Below are 20,565 nucleotides of genomic sequence, written 5' to 3' on the forward strand. Positions count from 1 at the left end.
TAACCTTTAAATTCGGCGGCCCGATACCCCCCTTACTGTCTGCGGCCTCGCGACCCTTAAGGTCCACCCGCCTTCCCTGTTTGTGAACCTCACCCCGGATTGCAAACCCGTCGCCACCAGGAGCAGACGGTACAGTGCCCAGGACCGGACCTTCATCGGGTCAGAGGTCCAAAGGCTACTGAGGGAAGGGGTCATTGAAGCTAGCAAGAGAGCTCAAGTAGTGCTGAGAAACATAGGATGGTCATTGACTACAGTCAGACCATCAACAGGTTTACGCCGCCGGATGCGTACCCTCTCCCACGCATATCCTACCTGGTGAACAGGATCGCGCAATACAAGGTCTTCTCCACGGTGGATCTCAAGTCCGCTTACCACCTGCTACCCCTCCGCACTAGTGACCGCAAGTACACTGCCTTAAGCAGATGGGCAGCTCTACCAATTTTTAAGGGTTCCCTTTGGTGTCACTAATGGGGTCTCGGTCTTCCAACGCGAGATGGACCGAATGGTTGACCGATACGGCTTACGCGCAACGTTCCCGTATCTGGATAACGTCACCATCTGCGGCCATGACCAGCAGGACCACGACACCAACCTGCGGAAATTTCTCCAGACTGCGAAAATACTTAACTTAATGTATAATAAGGATAAATGCGTATTTAGCACCGACCGCCTAGCCATCCTCGGCTACGTAGTGCGAAATGGAGTTAGAGGCCCCGACCCTGAACGCATGCGCCTCTTTATGGAGTTCCCCCTCCCTCACTGCCCCAAGGCCCTGAAGCGCTGCTTTGGGTTTTTCAGTTATTACGCACAGTGGGTCCCCAACTACGCAGACAAAGCCTGACCCCTAATTCAATTCACAACCTTCCTCCTGTCGACTGAGGCCCGCCAGGCCTTCTGCCGCATCAAAGCAGACATTGCAAAGGCCACGATGTGCGCCATCGACGAGTCCCTCCCCTTCCAGGTCGAGAGCGATGCGTCCGACGTAGCTCTGGCCGCCACTCCCAACCAAGCGGGCAGACCCGTGGCCTTCTTCTCCCGTACCCTCCATGCTTCAGAAATTCACCATTCCTCGGTCGAAAAAGAGGCGCAAGCCATAGTAGAAGATGTGCAACATTGGAGGCATTACCTGGCCGGCAGGAGATTCACTCTCCTCACTGACCAACGGTCGGTGGCGTTCATGTTTGATAATGCACAGCGGGGCAAGATAAAGAATGACAAGATCTTACGGTGGAGGATAGAACTCTCCACCTACAGCTACGAGATCTTGTACCGTCCTGGGAAGCTAAACGAGCCTTCCGATGCCCTGTCCCGCGGCACGTGTGCCACCGCACAAGTGGACTGCCTCCGAGCCCTCCACGAGGACCTCTGCCACCCGGGGATCACTCGTTTTTTCCACTTCATTAAGACCCGCAACCTGCCCTACTCCATCGAGGAGGTCAGGACAGTCACCAGGGACTGCCAAATCTGCGCGGAGTGCAAACCGTACTTCTACCGGCCAGAGAGGGCCCACCTGATAAAGGCTTCCCTTTGAACGCCTCAGCATGGACTTCAAAGGCCCCCTCCCCTCCACCGACCGCAACACGTATTTCCTGAACATGATTGACGAGTACTCCCGGTTCCCATTCGCCATCCCCTGTCCCGACATGACCGCAAACACCGTCATCAAGGCCCTCCAGGGTATCTTTACACTGTTCGGGTTCCCCGCGTACATACACAGTGATAGGCGGTCCTCCTTTATGAGCGCCGAACTGCATCAATTCCTGCTCAGCAAGGGCATCGCCTCAAGCAGGACGACCAGTTACAACCCCCGGGGAAACGGGCAGGTGGAGAGGGAGAACGGAACGGTCTGGAAGACCGGTCTACTGGCCCTGCGGTCCAGGAATCTCCCCGTCTCCCACTGGCAAGAAGTCCTCCAGGAGGCCCTCCATGCCATCCGGTCGCTGCTCTGTACAACTACCAATCAGACACCTCCTGAACGTCTCCTTGTCTTCCCCAGGAAATCCTCCTCTGGGACCTCGCTCCCAACCTGGCTAGCGACACCCGGGCCCATCCTGCTTCGGAAGCACGTGCAGGCGCACAAGGCGGACCCGTTGGTCGAGAGGGTGCACCTGCTGCACGCTAACCCCCAGTACGCCTACGTGCCGTTCCCTGATGATTGGCAAGATACAGTCTCCCTCCGAGACCTGGCGCCCGCCGGAACCCCACGCGCACCCGAACCATTACCCCCCCCCCCCCCCACAGCACCTCACTGGAGGGTCAGTCCTCCCGCCACACCTACCTAGGCCATCCCACCCACCAACGCCCCCTACAGGCGCCCCCCTCTCGGCCCAACTGTTGGCCCCACCAGCGCTGTCTAGGGGTGACGAAGCTGCCATGGAGGCCGAAGCCACACTCCCGGAGTCGCAGACGGACTGAACCCTACCAGAATCACCACCGAAGCCCAGACGATCCAGGAGGGCGATCAGGCCACCCGACCGACTGATTGTTTCACTGTAACTGTAAATGAACACTGAATGTATATATCTTCCACGCTTCTAAAATATTCTCGACAACTCTGTAAAGAGGTATCACTGTACCTCCATATCTGATCATACCATGTAGATGCAATTGTAACCACTGGCCACCACCCCCGCTGTACTCCTTTTTTTAACAGGGGGAGAATGTGGTATTATCAGGTATTACAGTACACAAGAGGCTGAAGACCATTGGTTAAACCTAGGAGTTTACCATTGGCTGTTGGTACGTAGCTCCGCCTTGATGGGCGGGGTATAAGAACCGGTGCCGTCCCAGCAGCCTTCATTTCTGTACCGAAGCTGCTGGGGAACAGTTCTAGTCGATTAAAGCCTTCAGTTATGTTACAATCTCGTCTTTGCGTTTAATTGATCGTGCATCACACAGTAACTTCATTGCACAGTTAATGTAAGCCTACTTGTGACAATAAAGATTTAAAAAAACACCATCATTCCCCAGTTCACCTACCAAGGCTGCTTGTGAGGAATCACTAAAAACACTTTCCTCTTCCTTTAAATCAAATATCCCTAACACTATAAACAGTATAACATTAACAATCAATTTGTAACGTGAAGAATCAATCAACAAGAACAGTGAATATGTTTGATGTTCCAAAGGTTGTCGTCTTTGTGTGGTTGTCCGTAAACCACTTGTGTCTGTTTATTGGTGTCTTTGGCTTGATATGAGCGTTGCCAGTGGTTATCTTAACCAGAGTCAACATCATGATCTGAGGTTGACTCAGTATTTGATTCGCATTTGAGGTGCTATTTCCCCAATTGGTTCAGTTAGTGTCTGGTCCTCCGGAAGGTCCAGGTCATCCCTTGGCACAGCTGGATTTAGACTCTGCCAGTTTTGCCTCTGGTGAATTGTTTTTTGTCGGCAAACGTTGATCCGCATGCCTGCTCCATATTTCATTGTCTCGGGTTTAAACAGTGTAGGCAACCAGTCCTATCTGTGCTAAGATGGTGGCAGTAATCCACTTTTCACTTGTAGTATAATTTCTTGTCAGACCATCTTGACCCGAGTGAAAAACAGTTTGGCTTGTTCTCCCGCCGTTTGTTCTGATCCTGCTGCTTTTTCTCGATAATTTATTTTGTCTTGTGTGTTTTGGGCAAATTGAATGCTGCGCACAGTTGATGTCTAACCATTAGCTACACAGGAGAAACTTGGGATGTTGAATAAGCAGCATTCATGTACGTGAGGAGGAATGGATTCAAACTGTTAGACAATGCACTTTGTTCTCTGGTTACCTTTAATGAATGTTTCATCGTCTGGACAAAATGTCCTGCCAGCTCATTTGTGGTAGGGTGATAAGGAGCAGGCCAGATATATTGAATTTTCGTTCTCCTTCAAATAGCTTATGAACTCTTGAGAAATGAAGTGCGGTCCATTATCACTCACCAGTTGTTCAGGGTAGTTGAATCTGCTGAAGAATTGACCCAATCTCTCAATTGTTTTCTCCGATGATGTTCACTTCATGATGGCATCTTCAGACTAGAATGATAAACACGTGCCTTTCCAACTGCCTGGCATAATCAACATGTACCAGTTGCCAGGCCTCTTCTGGCCATTCCCACTAGTGCAACGCATCTAATGGTGGTAGGTTCTGCACTTTTGCACATTTCATAGGAATGTCACTTTAAGAAATGTTTGTCGTCTCAAGTGGCTGCAGTGATGTCAGTATGTGGGTGGAGCTGGGCTCTGGCTCTGCTTTTTACTTTTGTTTTGAGCTAGAAGCTGTTTTTGGCTCTGAGTTTTAGTTTTGTTTTCAGTTGGAGAGATGCATTAAAACCAAGGAGGTGTATTTTTGTCCCTCTCTCTGCATGCTAAAGAATGTGTCCAGATCACTAGATGATTTCAAAGTAATACCTGTTTTTGTAAGGAATGCAAACCTACTGTCTTTCCATCTCCATCTACACCTCCCGCTGCCTGGGGAAAGTGGGCAGTATAATCAAAGATCCCTCCCACCCGGCTTACTCACTCTTCCAACTTCTTCCATCGGGCAGGAGATACAGAAGTCTGAGAACACGCACAAACAGACTCAAAAACAGCTTCTTCCCCACTGTCACCAGACTCCTAAATGACCCTCTTATGGACTGATTTCATTAACACTACACCCTGTATGCTTCATCCGATGCCAGTGCTTTTGCAGTTACATTGTATATGTTGTGTTGCCCTATTATGTATTTTCTTTTATTCCCTTTTCTTCTCATGTACTTAATGATCTGTTGAGCTGCTTGCAGAAAAATACTTTTCACTGTACCTCGGTACACGTGACAATAAACAAATCCATCCATCCATCTTTGTTAAAAAGGGTCTTTGACTTATGGATGTTGTTAGGACAGTTACTGAGGGTTACCTATTGTGCACTGTATCTTTGGGGGAGTTATCAGTGTTGGTAGTTGATAAGATATTTACTGTGTGTTTAGAAAATGTTAACTGGATTCATAGAATAAACATTGTTCTTGTTTAAAAATACTTTAGATCTCTGTTGCATCACACCTGTAAAGTGGGCCCTTATGTTCTCCACAGCCAAAATCTATTAAAAGTTGTGGGTCAGGTGAACTCCATGATATACTTTGGTGTTCTCTAAACCCTGGCCCATAATACACAAGACAAACACATTCCCACCTTCTCGAATTTGGCATCTAGCCCTGGCCACCAAAGTTGGCTCCTGGATATCTCCTTCATGCTGACAATACCACAGTGGCCTTTGTATAATTGGTTTAATACATGCTTTCTTAATAATGAAGGATAAGTGGGTGGAATTCTCCGCCCAACTGCACCAGTTTTCCGGTGCAGCACGTCTCCGCTGGCAGCGGGATTCTACGTCCCGCCAGCCGGCCAATGGGTTTCCCATTGTGGGCAACCCCACACCGTCGAGAAATCCCCGGTTTTGGGTGCACTGCCGGTGCAATGGAGAATCCCGTCAGTGAATAATCCAGCCCAGTGACTCTCATTTCCCAGAGAAGACAACCTGCTTGGAAGTATAACTCAAGTCTTTGCCTGGTGTAGAAGGGACTTTAGTTGGCGGATTAGCTGCCTTAAATACCTTGTATTATTTTAATCAGCTGCTTGACTATATTTCATGGGAATAGGCACTTAGCGAAGCATGATGGATATATAGCCTTATTTTTAGTCAAAAAGTTTGAAGTTCTGTATGAAACAGTCGGAAGGTCACACCATGTAAACAGGCGTACAGCTGCACATTGTTTTGCTTCGGCAAGGAACTCAAGGCCTGTTATTAAACTTTGCCCGCTTTCTGTCTCCTTGTTTAATCTCAAGAGTGCCCCTCTGTCCTAGATATTGCTTATGATATAATATAAATTACTCGCCTTACCTTTGTAAAGCAGGGACGTTTGGAAAGACTGCAGTCATTCTAATTCCCTCCATGAACTTTGTGTTAAATAAAGGACCTTTTGCGAAAACTCGAAGTGCTGACTATTTTTTATCTTCAACACTTGGAAAATGGCTTTAACTCAGGATTTGTTCCTGAAGTCTTGCCTCGAAGCACAACGTCCATAACCTCTGAAAGTACTGGATCACTTCTGGTATGCTTTTTCACCAGTCCTGCAGTTACTTGCTCCAAGTAGAAGATATTTTCACACAAAATGCTTATCTACAAAATATTTGGGAATGATAGTCAAGCATTTACGTTCCTATGAAGATTTGACTGACAATATTTGATCGTGTATGTGTGCGCTGACAAGAGCAATGCACAGCTCTGCATTCTGCTCGCTGCCAGTGATAGAATATTGGCATAAGAGGATTCGCCAAAGGAAATCTATGGCCCATCAACAAGAGGGACCACAAGGACAACAAAAGGCAGCACCAAAGATGTATATTTGTCAGGAGGTAGGCAACCAGGACAGGCTTAGGCACTGACCGGCATTGGCACTTAGCGCATGTTCCGACCCTGCACCAATTGCCTCCAACTGTTTGAGGGGCAATGCCAGAGATGGCTAAGGCATTCACAGGAAGCAGTCACTGTCCTGTGGTGCACTCTTACAACTAGACCTGAAGCCTCATGGATTTGGAAGGAAGTTGCTGCCATTCACCTTCATGGCGACTGCAGCGCTGAATTTCTATGTCACCGGCTTTTTTCAAGGGATATGTGTGGTATATCCCAGGCTGTCACACATAGATGTGCAAAGAAGGTCACTAATGCTCTATTTGGAAGGGCCAATGATTTCATCAGTTTTTCTGATGCAGAGAGCCAGGTCGCAAGTGGGGTGGGATACGGGGCCATCGCGCAGTATCTACGGATGCAGAGGGTTGATGGACTGTACTCATGTGGCCGTTAGAACTTCCTGAGAACAGCCAGAAGCATATGTCAATCACAAAGACTTTGTTCCCTTAATGTAGAACTGGTACGCCCATTGTGCTGATTATGCAGATATGCGCTCAGCTCTCAGAGAGCTCTCATGACTCCTATATATTATGCCATTCCCAAATCACAGAGCTCTTTGAGACCACTGTCCATGTTGCTGTGTGACAAGAGCTATCCCCTGAGGATGTGGCTCATTACATCAATGCAGCATCCCTACAACCCCATGGAGGAGAGGTACAATGAAATTCATGTTTCGACAAGAGCAATCATGGAGCAGACTATTGGCTTTTTGAAGGTGCGCTTCTGGTGCCTTGACCAGTCTGAGAGAGCCTTGTGATGCAGGTCACAAAGGTTCTGCTGTGCATCAGACAAAGTGGCATTGCAATGCGGAGAGGAATTGCATAGCAAAGACAGGGAGGAGCTGCACTCCAACTCAGATGAGGTTGACAATGAGGATTCTGAGGAAGAGCCTGCAATGTCACAACATCTTCCCAAGCTGCAAGGACAATGGGAGGCTGTGCCACAGGTGTAAGAGACAACTTCATTTAACTTGTGTTGTGCAGGTGTGGAGCACCCTACTGATCAGCATCCCATTGCCTGTTCAGCATGGTCACCCGTTTCTGCCAGCCTCCTGCCAGAGCAAACTATAAACGCATATCCTCTACCAACCAGAAGGACAAAGGGAGATCTTTGTCACACACAATTGCAAACAAAGACTGTTGCCGAGGACAACTGCTGGGTACTTGGACATAAATTACTGAAACTGCCACGACCGAGACTTTGGATCCTAATCCACCATGACAGGGTAATGATTGCCGATACAGCAGTTCATTTGTGTCAGTAGCAAGTAACCTGGACCAGTCTTTTTGGAACTGAATAGAATGGAGGGCCACAAGAGACTGTTTGTTCAGCCACGTCCCACAGAACAGAGATGACAGATCTTGCCACATATATATCGAGTAAGACTGAATGCAAACACACAACATTGTTGCTGACACAATAATCCATCCCCTGCAGCCATTAATGATTGCCAACAATGAGACATGCTAGGATAATGCACACTCTGACTAAGTGAGGTCCGCTAAATGGCCATGATGCATGCATGAATGAAGTAAATCAAATATAATGCGCTGTATTGATAAACAAATAATTACAATGGTTGAAATCCTGTGCCAGCTTTGTGCCCTCATAAAGTGTTAAGTTTGCCCTTCTCCCACTACAATTTGGTGCAACCAATTACATCAGCAGCCAAGGTGGAGACAGGCTATTGAGTGTGGTACCCTGTTGCCAGTGATTTTATTGGTGGCAGTCCTCTGATGGTCTGAGACCTTGAGGGTTCTAACTGGGAATCGGAGGCTCCTTCCACGACCTTGTCTATTGAAGGCTCTGGTGTCACTAACAGAAGGTATGAAGGGCAGCCGCTCGCCCCGTGAATGTCCTCAAAGAACACCCCGGGTGTATCAGACATGAGTGCCTCCTCCCTCTCCGGCTCCTCCCTATATCCCTCTGGAGAAGAGAAACCTGGAGGAAGGAACAGATGCCTTGTCCCTCATTCACCTGGCCACTGCCATACGAAGACCGTAGCCGGAATGACGGGATGCAGGACTGAACACAGAGGTACACTCGACCTGGTTCTCCAAAGCAGTCACCAACCTCTCCCATGGAGGAAGCCATGCACTCACATGTCTGAGAGGCTGCACATTGCCTTTAGCAACTCTGCCAGATGTTCCCCTACCTGTCGCTCCATGTCCAGTCAGCTTCTTGTGGCCGAGGTCAGATGCCATCATCAGCATAAGCCTGTTGCCCAATGGTCCTCCTTGGGCCAGCAACCTTGGCCGCCACAGCCTCCCACAGCTGCCAGGGTATGTCTGACATGCCCATCACATTTATCCTTGAATTAACACAGAATCCCTCTGCAGCCTACGGAATAGCCCTGTGCTGGTGGAGGGTGCAAAAGGGGCATCCTGTGGGTCTTTGGTGTTATCATTCTCAGATGTGGAGTTGTCCTATCATGTGGTGGCTTTGGCATGGGCTCCAGAGGAGCTGCAGTGGAGAACATAAACAATCACATTAAGGTTCAGTACTGTCAATGAGCACTTCACATTTTTATCCCATGCTTCTCCTGTGGGCTGAGGTCAGCATGGTAGCACAGTGGGTAGCACTGTTGCTTCACAGCTCCAGGGTCCTAGATTCGATTCCCGGCTTGGCTCACTGTCTGTGTGGAGTCTGCACGTTCTCCCCGTGACTGCGTGGGTTTCCTCCGGGTGCTCCGGTTTCCTCCCACAAAGTCCCATTGACAGATTTCGAAAACTTGAAAACAACCTGCCCACTACCACCTCCATCAGGTGGCCACTGCCCAGTCTTTAAATGTACTTTTTAATTCCATGTCTACGTCTACCCAGCTCTTGATACACAAGCAGAAGTGACGTCCATTTCCACTTCTGTGTGTCAAGGTCCGTGCCTCATGGTTTAAATTGTGCCCTGGACCCTGGAGCAGAGAACTGGGGAAACTTTTTTTTTCCCCACGAAGTTGTAAGCTGTGGATTGTGCCACTGGAGTGTGACTGCTTTAGGAATGCTGACCTAGATGATTAATCTTAACATAGAACATACAGTGCAGAAGGAGGCTATTCGGCCCATCAAATCTGCACCGACCCGCTTAAGCCCTCACTTCCACCCTAACCCTGTAACCCAATAACCGCTCCTCACATTTTTTGGTCACTAAGGGCAATTTATCATGGCCAATCCACCTAACCTGCAAGTCTTTCGACTGTGGGAGGAAACCGGAGCACCCGGAGGAAACCCACGCAGACATGGGGAGAACGTGCAGACTCCACACAGGCAGTGACCCAGCGGGGAATCAAACCTGGGACCCTGGCGCTGTGAAGCCACAGTGATATCCACTTGTGCTACCGAGACTTAAGAGTCTCTTCCAGCTCTCAAACAGCTAAACAGCTTTCAGTTACGTTCTGGAGGGGGATTATCCAAGTAAGTTGCTCAAACTAAATTGTTACTTTTTCAGCGTGGGTCCTTGTCGTTTTGGACTTTTCCTGACGAGTATCTCGGAATTTTAAACTTACTCAATGTGACACGTCCACAGTTATATTTGTGGGATTTTATTACAAACATTTAAAAGTATAAAACAGATTTACAGAGTCCACAAAAGTAAGTCTGCTAACTGTTTGTCACTATTAAGAGAGAAATATACTCAAGCATGGATATCGAAAAGTACCTATACCACAAAAACTTTTAACAGAGTAAAGAAAAACATATTCACAAAAGTCTTGCTTGACAAAACATGCAGGGATCGAACAGTTTGGCTGCACTCTCTTTTTAGGTGGATTGGCCATGCTAAACTTCCCTTAATTGGAAAAAAAATATTTGGGTATTCTGGACTTCTAAAAAAAATTAAACTCGCTAATGAGCCACTTAAAGGTATATTAACCCTGAACCCATAGGGATATGAAAAGTCTCCTGTGCGTCCCAAAGGCAGGGCAGCAAACTCTAAAGTTTCCTGTGGCTTTGAAGTGGCTGGGTCCCATGTTTACAGGCATTCAGTGACCGAGTTAGGAACCTGGCATTGGGCATGATCTGCCCTTGCCAGTGACACCTCCCCCCCTCCCCCCTCACCTCCCCACTGCCCCATTCCAATCACCTGTCTCCAGGGGTCCATTGAAGGTCAATGGTGAAAGTTTCAGAGAATTACCAGCAGCAGACACTGATCCCGGTGATGCAGTGGAGACCAGTGGAGACTGCTAGCCTCTGACTGGCCAGTAACTCTCAGGTTGAGATTTGTGCCCTACTGGCATATGGATTGTGTCGGAGGCCTGACGTTGGTCAGTTGTGTCTGATTGCACTTAAATGGCATCAGCCCGTCCTGGAGCGAAGCAACTGTGCGAGGAACTCCTGTCGCATCAACAGCATTTTTCCTGGTGAATGCATGGAGAAAGGGGTGGGATTCACGCATCAAAGATTATTATTATAAATGTACATTGACTGGAAGAAGGTACATTCAGGGCAGCATGATCCTTAGATATCTCTTTCTCTCCTCTCCTCTTCCTTCCCTTCAATTATTCAGATAGTTCCAGGGAGTTCATCCCATCAACTCTTCAGATATGTGGCGGGAGGAGAAGGATAAGAGGCATTCTTATGACAAATCTCAATTTTTCTACCCTTGCCCAGGAGGAACAATGCTTGGAGCAGATGCGGGTTAGGTGAAATGGCAATGCTAAATTACCTCTTTGAGTCCAAAAGATTAGATGGGGTTATTGGGTTATGGGGATCGGGTGGGGGCAAGAGCCTAGGTAGGGTGCTCTTTTAAGGGCAGCACGGTGGCACAGTGGTTATCCCTGCTGCCTTACAGCTCCAGGGACCCGGGTTCAATTCTGGCCTCGGGTGAATGTGTCGAGTTTGTTTTTTCTCTCCGTCGGTCTGCATGGGTTTCCTCCGGGTGTTCCGGTTTCGTCCCACAGTCCAAAGATGTGCAGGTAATGTGGATTGGCCATACTAAATTTCCCATTAGTGTCTAAAAGGTTAGATGGGGTTACTGGGTTACGTGGATATGGTGGAGTGTGGTCTTAAGTAGGGTGCTCTTTCCAATGGGCCGGGTGGCCTTCTTTTGCAGTGTAAATTCAATGATTCTATATTGGTTCTGTTGAATCTGTCTCTTTTTATGCATTTTTTTTTAAAGCAGCCTGTCTTAGAGACGGCTATACGTATTTGTAAATTTATATATTTTTTTCTTAAGGATGGTGACAGCCTTGTACCCTTTTAGCCTTAAAAGAACTAGTCGAGAGAAGCCATTTTAAAAGACGGTTATTCATAGGTATACAATCACCACCATTCTTTTTAAGGAGGTTGTTTTTAGGACATGTTTAAGGAGGTCATTTGCAGGGCATGTTATCTCTGTGTTTAATTGCAGTGTTTGTGTCAATACATCTTGAAATATGGCCAGACTAGTGAGTCCTAGCACCTTGCTATCTCTGTGAGCCTCTCCCTCAAGCTTTTACTAATGATGTTCGGAATAATGTTATGTTCATTAATTCAAGATCCTTTCGTACAATTTATTCTCTTTGTTACATTTGTTGTTTGGGGTAGTTTGAACTATTTAAATCTTATTAAAAGTTCTATTTGCTATGTTTCTATTCCAATGGGTATTAGAGATTCTGAAAGACACTTGTATTATATTAATTTTGCTTTACTTGTGGCATACACAGTGTGTACCAGTTTCAACTCCTGGTTATGAGTTTAATTCTTACAGAAGCTTTTTATTTTATCTGACTCTGTGGTTAGTGTGATATTCATCACAGGAGTTGCGGATTGCAACATTCAACAGAAAACTGGCAACTATTGATGGTTCCTGGCCAAAGAGAGCAAGATACATAAGTGTGGTATCCTCAATAACGACGCTTAGAGTGTAAATGGTAAAGAAGGCTTTAATAAACTAAGAACTAGACTGGTGCTGAAACGTGTGCTAACAGCTACGCCGCCCACAAGGCGGCCCCTTATATACGTCTCCCAGATGGGCGGAGCCGGAGGCGGAGTTCCCCAGGGTTCCAAGCCCGGTCTTAAAGGGGGCATCACCTTACATGATGACAAGGGTACAGTGTTACAGTAACCGTTCATCACAATAATGTTCATAGCCATTGTGACTTTCACAGCCAATGGCAACGGTGTCCTTACCCTCCGTTAGCAATGCAGTTGTGGCTGCAGTAGGTGGCAGACTTCAATTTGTGCTCCTCCTAGTGATGAAGAGATGTCTGAACACTTCTACAAACAAGGGCGGCACGGTCGCACAGTGGTTGGCACGACTGCATCAGGGTCCCAGGTTCGATTTCCGGCTTGGGTCACTATCTGTGCGGAGTCTGAACGTTCTCCCTGTGTCTGCATGGGTTTCCTCCGGGTGCTCCGGTTTCCTCCCACAAGTCCCGAAAGACGTGCTGTTAAGTAATTTGGACATTCAGAATTCCCCCTCCGTGTACCCAAACAGGCGATGGAATATGGCGACTAGGGGCTTTTCCAGCAACTTCATTGCAGTGAAGCCTACTTGTGACAATGAAGATTATTAAAAACTCAGCAATGACTGAGTACAAAGTAATCAGCAACTAATCGTTGATTGTCTCAAATAAAAATTATTATTATTAAATAGCTGGACATCCTTCTTGCTGCTGAAGATATGTTCAGCTATGTCAAGTTAAGAGATGGCATTAGCTGGACTGGTGAGATCCGAAACAGCAGCGCTTGCATGACTGACACCATGAACTGCCTTTTCTTTGTATTCGTTCATGGCGTTGCAGGCTGTGCCAGCATTTATTGCCCATGCCTAATTGCCATTGAGGGGTAGTTAAAAGACAACTACGTTGCTTTGGGTCTGGAGTGTTGCTAATTGTGTTTCTCTTAATTTGGCTCTGAATATGGCGGCCAATATGGTCGCCTTCCTTAATTCTAATTATGTTTTGCTCTAGATTCGCCAGGTATCTCTCGATACTGCTACAAGGTTCAAACCGAATACTGATCAAAGACTTGATACACCAGTTAGTTAGTTCAAAGTCAAATACTTATTTCTTTACACACACAGTTAAATATAATCATGCACAAATACTACAGACTAAACTATCACTACTGCTAAAGCCTATACTTAGCTTCGGGCGCCCACTCAGTCAGAGGAACAATGGCCGTTATTCGGTTCTGAGGCTGCTGGGGTCGAAGTGGTGAAGGGGAACAGCTAGGGTCATCTGTCTGGTAGTGTGCGTTGACCTTGGACTTACCTGTTCTGGTGCAGCTTTTGGGCAGGCCTCTCCTCAGTGAGAACCGGAGCCAAGAGAGCGATTCTCTCTTGGGGGATCCTTCTTATACCCAAAAGGGACGTTGTCCACTATTGGGCAGGCCTTGAAGTTGGCCCCAATTAATTGGGCCGTTTCTCAATCGTTCCCATCGATTTCCTCCAATAAAGGGGTGGGTGCCCTGATGGCTGGGCGTGTCCTAGGTGGCCGTTGGCCTGCTTTGTTCTAGTCTCCTCTGGTGCCGGGGTGTCTGCCTTGGTATCGTTTACTTAAATGTTACTCTTTTGTCCCCAGAGATGGCTCATTAGTATGCTAATGGCTTTGCAGTTTCGGTCTTGTCTGGGAGCTGCGGCTCCAATCAACAGACAAACCCTGCACCTGCTTGCTTTCTCAGTATTGTCCATTTTCCCTGCATTCTTTGCAAAGTGTCCATTTTGTAATTGGGACGTGGCCATCCCAGATGGCTACACACCCTCCTTGTGATCCTCAACGTGAAGCGTGAAGGATCACATTACCACGTCATCTTCGTTCTCTGACCAAGTGGGACACCCGTAAGCACTTCACGGGCTCTACACTGCCCTATCCTATGAAACACAATTTTTACCTAAAATCATTTAACTTACATACATCAGTATAAAACTCTATGACATTCAGGCATGCATTACAAAATAAAAAACTGAAACCTCTAACTATCCTCAATAAACTATCCTCACTCAAACAATCAAAAATAATCTACAACACTTTAAATGTACAAATAGCAGCAACACAAGTTTCACTGGCTTGGCAGTCAAGCACAGAGGTTTACATTTCTTTATTGAACAAAACACTCAAAGAGAAGCGGATGCACTTTAATTCACTCAAGGGGTTGGGGGGTTTGGTGAAGTCCAAAAATAGGGGAGCTAAACGTGTATACCGGTATGAGAGAGCGGTAGGCTCTCCTTTGCCATTTTCTGAGTCTAAGTGTCTGCACGACACTGCAGAGTATCGCCAGTACTAAGAGTGATTCTACTATGTACGATAGTGAATACCAGGTTATGAACTTGTCACACCAGATTGGGGTGTCGGTAACTGTCTTGGGGTTAACTATCTCGGGGTGTAGTGTATGGCAGGGGTGGGAATCATTCACGGCCTGTGTGGTAGGGGTCAGGGGGTAGCATCCGCATGCAACTGGAGGGATCCTGCTAAGATCCAGGTGAACATGAAGGTTGGCTTCATCTTTCTGTCTTCTTCTTTTTCTTCCTCTGGGGTTCCTGAGGTACCGGAGTTCTATGGACACAAGCATAATATCTGTTATTGTATTGCTTAAGATCTCGTATGTCTGTCAGTCTGTCCTTTGTTGCCAATTACCCATTATGATTGGTCACCATTAATGACTCCCTCATTTTTTTTTTTAAACCGAATCTTTGGACGAGACAGCCGAGAAAAATTTTGACACAGTGCGAGCCGTCTCGCAGCCTGTGCAATCTACCATCCTAGTGTTTGAGGATGTAAATAGCATACGGAAGCAACCTAAGGGTTGCCAAAAACAAACAAAAGAATTTTGAATGTAACGAGCCAAAATGGGGTGCATATGGGCCGCGGCGGGTAAGAAATGGGTGGAATCCCCGGGTAGGACAGTGACCAGTGCTGTATGTGCTCTACCTGAGCGTAGCTGACCAGAGTGGGGTCCTCAGGCAGGGTGGGGACCAGTGCCGTTTCTCCACTGCCTGAGCGACCGGCAAGAACGGGTAAGAATGTGGTCATCATGGGGGCTGCCTCTCGTGATCGAATCAGAAGAATAGCTATGAGTGGTCTCTGCCGACAAACTAGTTCCTCTGAATGGTTGTCTGTCGACAAACTAGTTCCTCTAACAGCCATTGGGCGTCAAAAGGGTGGTGGTGTGGGGCCATGAAAAATGTTCAAATTCACAAACAACAAACATATACATTGAACGAACAAACATACAACAAGCATGGTGCAGGTTCCATCAGAAAGGACACCGTATCTCTCCATCGGTTCCTTTTTTTTTTCAATAATTGGACACCTCATTGATCAGTAGCGAACAGGATCGCAAAGGGATTTGTTTGGTGGGAGTCGGACTCTATGTCATCATCTTCTCCCGGCTGCCATACTCTTGACTGGAGTAGTTTAGCTAGAGCTGCTTGGGGTGAATTGGGGTCCATCTCATCATTCCGGATGAGCCTGAACAAATTGTCTTGGTGCCAGCATCGTGTGTCGAGGTTGGAGCTGCTAGGTTTTAATCCGTAATCGTCAGGCGATGGGTCTGGGTCAGCGGCTTTGATGTAAGTGATTTCGAAGGGGTCACTGGAATCATGCTCTGGTTCGCTGGGAGTCGGGCCTGGTGCAGGGGTATAACCGTAACGTGGTGTGCTGTGGCTGTCGTCATTGCTTTCGCTATCACTGTCGCTGTTGCTGCTGGTTGAAGGAAGGGAGAGGTGCAGTCATGGCTCTGGGGGTGGAGTTGAAGATGTGTTTGAGGACGGGCTGGTCTGGCTGGGGGAAGGTAGGAATACGTCATCTGTGGGCGGGGCGTGCTCATCTGCTGCTGCGAGCAAGATGTGGTGTGCATGATTGTTCTGCGAGCCATAAGCCTTGAGCTGGTTTATGTGAAACCACACAGACTTGCCATTGAGATATGTGATCTTGTATACCGAGGGGCTTACTTTGTCCGAAATGGAGTATGGTCCGAAAAATTTGGGGGAAAGGAATGAACTGGGGTTATATAGGGACAGCATCATTTGCTGCCCTACTACAAATTCGGTGGCATGTACCTTTTTATCGAAACAAGCCTTGCTTTGTTTCCTCCTGGTCCCAAGTCTCACAGCTGCTGCGAGTTGGGCTGCCTTTATGTTCTCTATTAACTGCTGAACAGCATTTTCATGCGTGAGGGCTGTGACTGCGGGGCTGGCCAAATCCAGTTCTAATAAATACTCTGTCCCTTTCATGGGGCGTCCGGTCATGAGGGTGTGGGAGGTGTATCCTGTGGACGTGGATACCGTGTTTCTTAAGAACATTAAAACAAATGGGAGAACTGATTCCCAGGTGCTGTTGTTCTGTTGTACCATTTTCCTGAGAGTGGCTTTTAAAGTCCTATTCATCCTCTCTACAATGCCGCTTGACTGGGGATGGTAGGCTATGTGAAACTTTTGCCTGATTCCAAAAATTGTGAGGACGTTTTTCATTACTCGTCCTGTAAAATGGGAGCCTTTATCGGACTCTATACTGCGTGGGAGGTCCCATCTTGTAAAGATGTGCTGTGTTAGTATTTTAGCTGTTGTCTTGGCCGTATTCGTTCTTGATGGAAAAGCTTCCACCCATTTTGTGAAGGTGTCGATGACCACCAACACATACTTATAACCATTCCTGCAGGAGGGTAGGGGTCCTATGTAATCTATCTGCAAATTTGTCCAGGGGCCATTAACAAGGAGGGTGTGACTAAGCTGAGCCTTTCTTGCATATCTGTCCGGATTGTTCTGGGCACAGATCAAGCAATTTTCAATGTAGTGAGTAACATCGGCTTTTAAATCAGGCCACCCGCAGAGAGGTCTGATGTGGGTTAGGGTGGGTTCAATGCCTTGGTGTCTATGATTGTCATGGAACTGACAAATAATCTGGATCCTGTCTTGGCTGGGAAATACATAAATGCCTTCTTTCAAGATCACACCGTCGTGTGTGGTGATTGCGTTTTTAAACTTGTCATACGGGGCTCGGAAGGTCCCTTTTAAAACGTCCCTGAGTTTTTCATCTTCCTTCTGGGCCTTTGCTAGATCCTGAATGTTGGTCTGTGAGACCTGAAACGCGTGTACTGGGGTGCTCTCGGGGGGGTTCCAAAAGTAACCATGCCTAGAACCTGCCTTCGCTAGGGCGTCTGCTTTAATGTTACCAGGGGGGAAGAACGGTGATGACTGAGAACCTTAATAATGCCCTTTTTCCTATCTTTGGCCATCTCTAGGATATGTCGGAGTAATGGGACTGAGGGGAGGGGCTTTCCACAGGGGTAGGAATTCCGTTAAGCTATTACAGACATATAAACTGTCCGAATAGATGTCTGCCGGGGTCGGAAACGAGTCAGGATGGTCTACAATGTGCGCTATGGCTGCCAGTTCTGCTGCCTGTGAGCCTAGATGTCCTGGCAACTTTAGTGAAATCTCATCTAGGGCGTGTCCCTGCACGCCCTCTACATAAATGCCGCAACCGGTGATTCTCTTTCCATTCACAACTGTGGAGGAGCCATCCACATAAATTTTCAGGGGTGCGCACGTGTCTGTGGGCTGGGGTCTCTGGGGTGTATTACCTGCTTTCCTGGGAGCTGACTTAGGTATAAATGGGCCTGAATTATGGTTTGTGGTGATGATCTCACACTACACTCATGTGGGGTATCTGCATATTGCAAATTATCGGCTAAGAAAGTGTGGGTCTTGGGTTCTTTTAACTGTAATGTCCCGTCCCTGTAAAAGAAGGGTCCAACGGGCTGCACAGATTTGGCTGTCTGTGCCATCTTTAAGTCGACCGTCTAATAATAGCTGTGTTGGGGGTGTTCAGTGAGAATGATGATGGGGTTGAGTCCTGTAATGTAGGTGAAATACTGTACTGCCCAACAAACTGCGAGCAGGTGCCTTTCGCAGGCAGAAAATCATGGCTCGACAGGATCTAACACGCGTGAGGCATAAGCCACGGGGCATAATTGGTCATGGCTTTCCTGGAGGATCACGGCCGAAAGGGTTCGGTCAGTGCTTGCAACTTCGATTGCATACGGGGAAAGTGGATCTGGGACCTGTAATGCAGGGGCTGTGCTGAGTGCTCGTTTTAAAAATCCACAGCATCTGTATGCTGTGGAAGCCATTCCCAAGGTGCCTGCTTCTTGAGAAGTTCAGGTAGGGGGCGCTGCTTTTGTGGCAAAACCGTCAATATGGTTCCTGCAGTAGCCAACCAGTCCTAGAAATGACTGGAGGGCTGAGACATTGTGGGGAAGGGGCAATTTGACGACCGAGTCCACTCTCTTTTGCTCGATCTCGCGTTTACCATGTGTGATTACTGTACCCAAGTAAATCACTTTTTCCTGCAAAATCGGGGCCTTCTTGGGGTTGACTTTACATCCAATTTCTTTTAGGAGTACTAGGAGTTCGGCGAGAAGCGAAATGTGCTCTCCCTTTGTGTCTGTCTGTAGTAGCAAGTCATCCACATACTGGACAAGACAATCGGGTCGGGAAAATTTTGCTAGTCCATTTGCCAGCTGTCGGTGGAAAATGGAGGGGGAGTTGTGGAAGCCTTGTGGAAGGCACGTCCACGTATATTGTTGTCCCTGGAATGTAAAGGCGAATTTGTACTGGCACGCTTTATCCAATGGAATGGACCAAAAGCTGTTGCTAATGTCCAAAACCAAAAAAAATCTTGACTGGAGTCCCTGTTTGAGCATGGTCTCGGGGCTCGTGGCTATGGTGGGGGCTGCTACTGGGGTTACTTTGTTCAATTCCCGGTAATCAATGGTCAGTCGCCATGATCCATCGGGTTTCCTGACGGGCCAAATTGGTGCGTTGTTCGTGGAGACTCCTGATCTGAGTACGCCTTGATCAAGCAAACTCTCTATTAATTTGGAGACCCCTCCCTCTGCTTCTTGGGGAAAACCGTACTGCTTTTGGGGTCTGGAGTCGGGACCTGTAATATTTACAAAGCCAGCTGTCTTGCCACCGTCGTGCTTGTGCTGTGCAAATGCTGCTTTGTGTTGCTGCAGGACTTCCCTAACCTGTTTGTCCTGACTAATGGCTCGAGGGTCGAACCAGAAGTCTCCTACTGAGCTAATTCTGTTTCATAGTCTCCAACTGTGAGCGTGCCGGGGGTTCGTGCTGCCTTTGCCATTTTCCATACACATTTATTAACTGGATCAAAAGGGAGGTTGTGGGAGCTCATAAAATCGATTCCTAGGATGTGTTCAGCTGTCTGGGGTAGATCGACCAAAACTACGGGGTGTTTAGTTGTAATGTTCCCTATTTGTATCGCTACAGGGGCTGTGATGTGTCCTTGTTGTAAATTACCTGTAAAGCCGCTGAGTGTGATGGTGTCTGTTGTGGGCCACGTGTCTCGCTGAAACATCGTGGAGGAATGGAGTGTGGTGCGGGACCCTCCTGTGTCCCAAAGAATTTCTACGGGGTGTCCCCGGACTGTGCCTGCTACAATCGGTCTACCGGACTTGTCCCAAAGGGTGTCGCAGACCCAAGTTGGGGAGCCCGAACACCGTCAGTCAGTGCCATTCATGGCCATGTTCTCTGAACGGGCGCTAACGCTATGGATTGGCTTTGCCCTATTCTTATTTAGGCTGCCTGTCTGTTGGTTTCTCTGCTTCTTTTGGGGCACGTTGCAGTCTTGTGCAAAGTCCACAGTTGTAACATTCCTGGGATTTAGGCTGCTGTGGGCTGTTCCTGCCCTCATTTGCCCATGCAGGGTTCTGGTGCGCTTTAACTGGATTCATATCTGCCTGCTCTTCCTCGGGTTTCGCAAATGCGATTTTGCCTTTGACTGATTGCTCCCAAGCGCGGGACAATCTCTTCAAAACCCATTTATCGTTGTGGGCCTCGTCTGAGGGATAGTAATTTGCGCAAGCTCTCTGTCCTGCCTCTGTCGAATGAGAGACTAGGATTAGAGTCCATTTGGCCATATTATCTGCGGATAAATGGGCATGGGTTAATTCTCCGAATACTGCTGTAAAATGTATCCACAAGCGTCCAGCAAACGCTGTGGGGTGCTCTGTTTTCTTTTGCCTTCACTTGTTTAGGCCTTCTACGGTGTCTCCTCTGTTATAGCCGATCGCACCTAGGATCGCTGTGTGCATCTCTTGGAGTGTGTCTCCTCCTACATTCTGTGGGTCAGGAAGGGCTGCCACGACTGAAGGGTCGAGGCTTAAAACTGAACTTAACTTGCTCCTTTTCGTCCAGGCCGTACATGGTAG

This window comes from Scyliorhinus torazame, chromosome 4, assembly GCF_047496885.1.
Source record: "Scyliorhinus torazame isolate Kashiwa2021f chromosome 4, sScyTor2.1, whole genome shotgun sequence".
Classification (NCBI taxonomy): Eukaryota; Metazoa; Chordata; class Chondrichthyes; order Carcharhiniformes; family Scyliorhinidae; genus Scyliorhinus; species Scyliorhinus torazame.